Genomic DNA, 7,467 nt, shown 5'->3' with positions numbered 1-7,467 from the left:
CTCCTACGCAGCCGAGTTTCATTTTGTAAGAGAATACGAACTTGTATTCGGCTATAGGGTTGTATGCGACTCTTAATGTAATCGACTCCCGATGTGTTCGAACCCGTTGTAAACGAACTCAGTGTATGCGAGTCTATTTATTATTGTAAGCGATTGTATGTATATATATATATTCTAAGTCTTTGTATGCGATTGTATGTATATATATATATATATATTCTAAGTCTTTGTATGCGAATTATATGTGACTAAGTATCCTTGTATTCTAGTCCTAAGTAATTGATTACATAAGGTAATTGATTGAGCTTTCATCGCCAACCCGCTAAGTCTTTCTTTTGACATTTTGGGTCGAAAATAGGATTTCAATAACTATAATTTTGAAAAACTCATATTTTCAGATGCTACCATGACAGCTGGTGTTTGAAGTCGACGTGGCTGCTGGTCTTCGAAGTCTATTTTGCTACTATCACGCCTATTCGTTTCTTCTATTTATTTAACATATATTGATTAATTAAAAGTAGCATTTTTCAAATTTTAGTGGGCCTATAAGTCTTTGGTTAATACAAAAAATGGGGTCTAAAAGCTGTTTGAGTAATATAAAAATAATAATTATAAACATTCGGGTATTCTACATATATAATGTTTTGGAAAAAAAATCTGCTAAGGATAATGTATCCAAATCTGTAATTGTGAGGTACAGTGCTAACACGACAAAAGAGAATGAATAATCGAAATCTTGGTGAACACAATGATTTGATCACGAGGGAAAAAACCCTTGATTACGATAATCTTCCTTCGGTAAAAACTTAACAAGGTAATCTTTGGTCGAATCACTTCGGTCAAGGATTAACGAGGTAACCTTTGGTCGGATAGTACATGGTTATAGTAATCTCCGGCACAAAAAACCCCCGGACGGTGAAAACTATCACCGTCAACTTTATTAATAGTAATAAGGGTGGTTACAAGTGTTGTGGAGTTATTGATCAACGATTACAATCGAGCTAAGTGTGTGTGAGATTACCGAGAATTTGTGAGCTAAAATATGCAGTAGTAAAGCTAGTGAACCGTGTGTGTCCTAGGGTTGATCACAACTCAAATATTTATAAAGAAAAGATAAAATAACTAACTAACAATAACTCCTAAAAATCCGCAAGTCCTCCACTAGCCACTCCCATCACTTTGACCACGTGCCATAGAAGTCCAGTAGCGAAATAAGTGGAAGAATAAGTCTAGGAGCCGTTAATGTTGATAAATATCAACATTCATATGAGAAACAATCGTTAACAGCACCAAATACCGAGGATCCATGATCCTGACATAGCTCTGGAACTCTTCAGAAGGATAATTGATCCAGACACGTCTTCAAGAATAACATATCCTCAGTACTCAGTTATTTGTGACACAACAAGAAGTCCTATAAATGCGCCACATTCCCACTATCTTCATCCACGACTTTGACCACGTGTTTGACAAGTCCAATAGCGAGATATCCGGTGTAATAAGTCTTGGTGCCGTTATACTTATTAAATAACAACCTACACACAAGAAACAATTGTTAATAATACCAATTACTGAGGACCACTGATCCTGACAGGATCTATCTAAGGATAACTGATCCAAGAACATATGTCAGGATAACGCATCCAAAGTGTTAAATTTCCGTGCCCTAACAATTGCCCCCAAAATGGCGGTTGTGATAATATCACAGCTGTCATTTTGCCTTTGAATTCAGACTTCCTGCAAAAACATATGAGATTTGACAAGCTAAATATAATTATCATATATATATATATATATATATATAGAGTTTCCTTGAGAACTTCCCTTCAAGCTATATATCTGAAACCTCTTATTCTTCTGCAAATCATGAACAGCTAGTAATACTTGTTTAACCCGGGTAGATGGTCCATCTTTCGAATGGTGAAATTCGGGTTAAGATTTTTGGTAATTGCAAGTAAGTTTAATAAATAGTATCTTTTAACTATCTGTTGATTGTCTGTTATTTTGAAAGTTTGTCTGATATAGCTTTAGACTTGTTGAAGGTTTTGAGAAATATTCTTTAGTGAAAAGTTTTTAGGATAAAATATCCTTGCAAAAATAAACCAGGATCTTAAATCCTTATAAAAATAGATTGAGAATAATGAATCCTTATATCTATGAAGATATAAACTGAAATCAAATAAGTGTAAACCGATAAACAGAAATCATACCATAAGGTCTGGTTAGACCTAAGTTACCATAAGTAATGATCATTTTGCAATCCTTATTAAACTGAATTTAAGGATTTTTAATCCATAAGTATTGGTCCTTCGGTGATCCTCATAATCTAATTTATGATACCTGATGCAAATAACTTATGATATTATCTGGGATTAAACCCAATAAACTGGGGACAAGCCCACAAAATAAACTGGGGATAAGCCCATGCAACTGGGGACAAGCCGGTGTAATCTGGGGACAAGCCGGTGTAATCTGGGGACAAGCCCGTGAACTGGTGTTAAACTGGGGATAAGCCCAAAAACTGGGGACAAGCCCAAACTGGGGACTGGCCCAAGGATACGGATGTCAACTGGGGACTCGCCCAAATCTGGATTTAGCCCAAACGTGAGATAATCTGAAAACGTTATAAACCTTAGCTAACATGAAAATGTTAGAAACCTTTGTCTTGAGATAACGTGAAAACGTTATAAACCGGTGGTATGGTACGTCTACCATAAATCATAGGATCCTCCATATAGCCGAAAGCAACGAAATTGTCAGCCACTAAGCGTGTACTGGTCCCGCTGCCCCGAACTATACGTTGGATAACGTGCGCTCCAGGCGAGAGTGTAGAAACTCTATTTATAAGAAAGGTGAAAACCTTTAAACCTTAGAGGATATGACTATCGGGGGTCATATCCAAACGTGGGCTAGGCCAAGAGAAATAGGATAGTACCTCGAATGTAAAGGAGAGGTGGCCAACCTCTTAGACTTTGAACTTCTTTTTGAAATCTGCATTGTTACTTAAAAACTTGGAAATGATAAATTGTTAAGAATATGTTATCCTGGAATTAATAATAGAAAATTGTAAAAAATAAGAAATCAGATAGATATTACCAATTTCGGGATCCTAGATCCTTTAAGGATAACATATCCTCTCAGAATGCTGAATCCTGATAAGAAAAAATACTTTTTGAGGTGGATAGCATTCCATGCTCTTGGTTATCTGCTGCCTACAATTGTAAGCAAATGATATGCCCCATTTCCTGCTTCCGACTCAATCTGATAAGGTCCTTCCCAATTGTGTGCTAACTTTCCATCAGCCGGATTGGTAGTATTTTGGAAGGCTTCTCAAAACTAGATCTCCTTCTTGAAATCTTCTTATTCTTATATTCTTGTTGTATGCCCTAGCTACCCTTTGTTGATAAGCTACCATTCTGATCTTGGCTAGGTCTCTGAGTTGTTCTACAGTATCCAAGTCTTCAAGAAGGATTTCTTCATTAGCTTCAGGATCACGGATGTTTGTTCTTGCCGTAGGAACCACCATCTCTGTTGGGATTACTTCCTCTGAACCAAATACTAATGAGAATGGTGTCTAGCCTGTTGCATTCTTGGGCGTTGTTCTGTCTGCCCAAAGAACATAAGGTAGCTCTTCGGCCCACTTTCCCTTCAGATTATTGATGATAATTTTGTTGCTAGACTCTGCTTGACCATTAGCTTGAGGATGTACTGAAGTAGAAGTTATCATCTTGATGCCCCAACTGTCACAAAAGTTAGTGGTTCTTTTTCCGATAAACTGGGAACCATTGTCACAAATAATTTCCGAGGGAATACCAAATCTAGTAATTATATTTGTTTTAATGAAAGATATCACCTCTTTTTCGCGTACTTGAACAAAAGCTTATGCTTCTATCCATTTAGAAAAGTAGTCCGTCATTGCAAGCATGAATACTCTTCCTCCTGGTGCCTTAGGTAGTTTTCCTACAATATCCATACCCCATTTCATGAAAGGCCACGAAGAGGATATAGGATACATAGGTTCTGCCGGCTGGTGGAGGATGTTTGTATGTCTTTGACAAGCATCACATTTTCCTGAATTTTCCATTGCATCTCTCATCATCGTTGGCTAGAAGTATCCTATTCTTAGAATCCTGGAAAATATAGCTCTACCTCCAGTGTAATTACCACAACCACCTTCGTGAAAATCTTTAAGCATTGATGTGGTCTAAATTATACATATTATTAAATAAATATTTCCTACACTTTTGAGTATATTTGAGATTGTTTTTAATGAATTTTACTAGTTCGTTGTTCATATTTAAAGTTTAAAGGTTTTAAGAGAAAATGAGCTAATATGAAGTATTTTTACTAAACTTGAGAGCACCGAGTAATTACTCGATTATTATTATTTTTATTATCCATGTTTACTGAACTTGAAATATATATTAAAATTTTATTAAACATATGATTTAATAATGGTCAAGAAAAGAATTATAAACACTTGAATTAAAATTACAAATGGTTAATCGTTTTGGACAATGGCTATTCATTTATATTATTATGTTACAATAAAATTAAACTAATATAAAAACAAGAACAAGGGTCTGGGTCTTTTAACGAAACAATTTTAATGTATTTATTTATTTTAGTTTCAACTTAATTGATTTTATTTGAGCTTAAAATTCATTATTCTATGTAGATGAAGTGGGCCGCCATTCATGTGTTTCAAAAGGAAATTGAAGTCGGTAACAGTTGACTTGTGCTACAAGATTATAAAGAATAAAAAGAGTTCACATGAGAAGATTGAGAGAACCCTACGGAGTTCGACCAAGACCTATTGCCGCAAGAAAGAAGAATATTTTTATAGAAGAAGGCCTTTGGTATAAGTGGAGATCGTTTGGGTTCAACACCTACTCATCCAAGCATCATCACTATTCGGTTTGAATTTATTATTTTAATAATGAGCTTGGTTGTTGAACTTAGTTATTTTTGTTTCTTTGATTTTAAGATGCTAAGCTAAACTTATTAGACTGCCTAGGCTTGTGATGAACCTTTGTTGAAGTTTGATTTTATTTGGAGTTTTCTTTTCGTAATGGGTTTATGAATTAGTAAAAAGTTTAATATTTTTTATTCGATGCATATGGGTGCTTGGTTTTATTTGATGAGTTTTATTGTTTCACAGTTTCCTTGGTGATTGTCTGTCATATAATAGGATTCTGTTAGGTCATTTACTGTGTGTTCTTGACTAGTTTGTGATTGATTTATAATAAGATCATAGAAACAATATTATTAATTAAATAAATAAAAGTGCGCTGCTAATCTAAAAAGCTGTAAGGAGATAGATTATTTGATAGGTCGTTGTTGATTAAGATTGCTAGACTTAGTTATTCGTAAGGAGTCCGTCTAGGTTTGACTTTTTAACTTTGTCTATTGAGTCGAATGCATTTATTAAACTACCTTTGATTTCCGCGCTGTAAGGTAGGTTGTCGTTTTAAGGTACTCGTTCATAATTAATTAGATAACTGTAAGGAAGTCTAATATTAAAATTGGTGTTTTTAAGAACTTAATAGAAATCCATAGGTGTCTTCTTGAAGAGTCAGGGGTCCTGTTCGGGTTTTCTTTTAAGTGATTATTTTATGATCCAAATTCCATAACAAGCATTTTCCTAATAATTGATAACTGAAACTTTGGGGATTCTAGCCTAGGTGGTTTTTTATCGTCATCTTATTTAAATCAATTAAAATTATCTTTTGTTTATTTTATTTATTTTCATAATCAGTTTAAATTTATGTTTCTTTTAAAGTAAAAAACCCCCCCTTTTATAATAAGAATTAATTAGTCGTGTCAGTAAGTCGAACATAATTAGTTAATATACGTAATTTAAAGAGTCTCGTGGGTTCGATATCCGGACTTACTTAGCTGTACTATAGTCGACCGGTTCACTTGTCGGTTAGTAGCTTTAGTTAAGTTACGAGTCTAGATTTATTACTTAGTGTCTAGATTAGCTTATTTTTTAGTTAATAAATATTAGACTACTTTTAGCACATCAAGCACCTCTTGAATTTCATGATCCTCAATGCACCTCAAGTAAGGACCTGCAAGAGATTTCCTATACAACACATCATGTAATAAAATGTATTGTGATACATTGAGTTTGAAGGATTTGGGATTCTCTGTGGCTGGAATTCTCCATCTTGAATGCATTTTTTGATTGGGATGATCCAGGATCCTTGGTTGTTTGTGGATGATGGATCCCAAAGTACGATTTGTTTGTCAGTTGTTATCTCCTCAACTTCTTGTTCTCCTATTATTGGCGAGAGTATATGAATTATTGGGAGCTTTGTGTCTTCTGGAATCTTCAAAGATGAGGCTAAATTTTCCAAAGCGTCTGCCCCAGCATTCTCTTCCATTGGTACCTGTACTATACTAAACAATTCGAAGGATTTTGCTAATTCCTTCACAACATCTAGATATTTGATTAGTTTTTCTCCTTTAACAGCATATGAGCCATTAAAGTGGTTAACAATCAGCAATGAATCTATATATACTTGAAGATACCTGATCCTCATGCATTTAGCTAATTGTAAACCTGCAATCAGAGCTTCATTTTCTGCATGTTGCTACTGAAATCAGCCACAAAGTCTGCGTGTGCTTGTGGCTTGATGGCTGTTCTGGGCTCATACTAAATATCATATGCACTCAGTTTCACAACCCACTTGGCCATCCTTCCTGACAATTCTGGCTTTCTAATAACATTCTTAACATGATAGTTAGTTCTCAAAATAATAATATGTGTCTCAAAGTAATGTCTTAATTTAGTAGAAGCCATAATAAATGCAAGAATTAATTTTTCTAAATGAGAATACATGGCTTACGCATTTAAAAGCCTTTTGCTTACATAATAGACAGGGTGTTGTTCACCTTCGTGATCCTTCACAAGGACGGCACTTACGGCATTTCCTGAAACGGCTAGGTATAGATACAAGGATTCTCCATCCACAGGCTTCATCAGAGCTAGTGTAGAGGATAAGTAATCCTTTAAGGCTTTGAGTGGTTGTTTCTGTACGAGGATCCTTTATTCTTGTCAGGGGATTCTTGCTTCTTTTGAGTCCACCAAACGATCCTGGATCCTCTTGTCATCTTCCAACCGTATGAATCTAAGTGCCCTGTTTCTGACTTCATCTAAAGACCTGCAAGGAGTCATCACAAGATCATCATAAAAGGGGGAGCCCCTATTTAGTCCCGTCTTGAAGGCTTCTACAGCCGTAGCCATGTCAAGATTAGGGATTTCTAGGGCCTCCCTGCCAAACTTCGTGACAAAATTCCAAAGGAATTCATCATTGGGTTGGACAACTCTATATAATTCACTAGTTAACTTCTCAAATTTTCTACTCCAAGAAAATTGGTTGTTGAACAAGTTTACTAAATGTGAGAAAGAAGTAACAGAAAAGTGAGGAAAACTTAGCAGCCATTTTAATACAGATCCTG

The sequence above is a fragment of the Bidens hawaiensis genome, unplaced genomic scaffold (assembly GCF_021521415.1).
Source record: "Bidens hawaiensis isolate Kalapana, Puna unplaced genomic scaffold, B.hawaiensis_p1.1 tig00010099_1, whole genome shotgun sequence".
NCBI lineage: Eukaryota > Viridiplantae > Streptophyta > Magnoliopsida > Asterales > Asteraceae > Bidens > Bidens hawaiensis.
The sequence above is the reverse complement of the archived record's forward strand: the minus strand, read 5'-3'. Positions refer to the sequence as shown.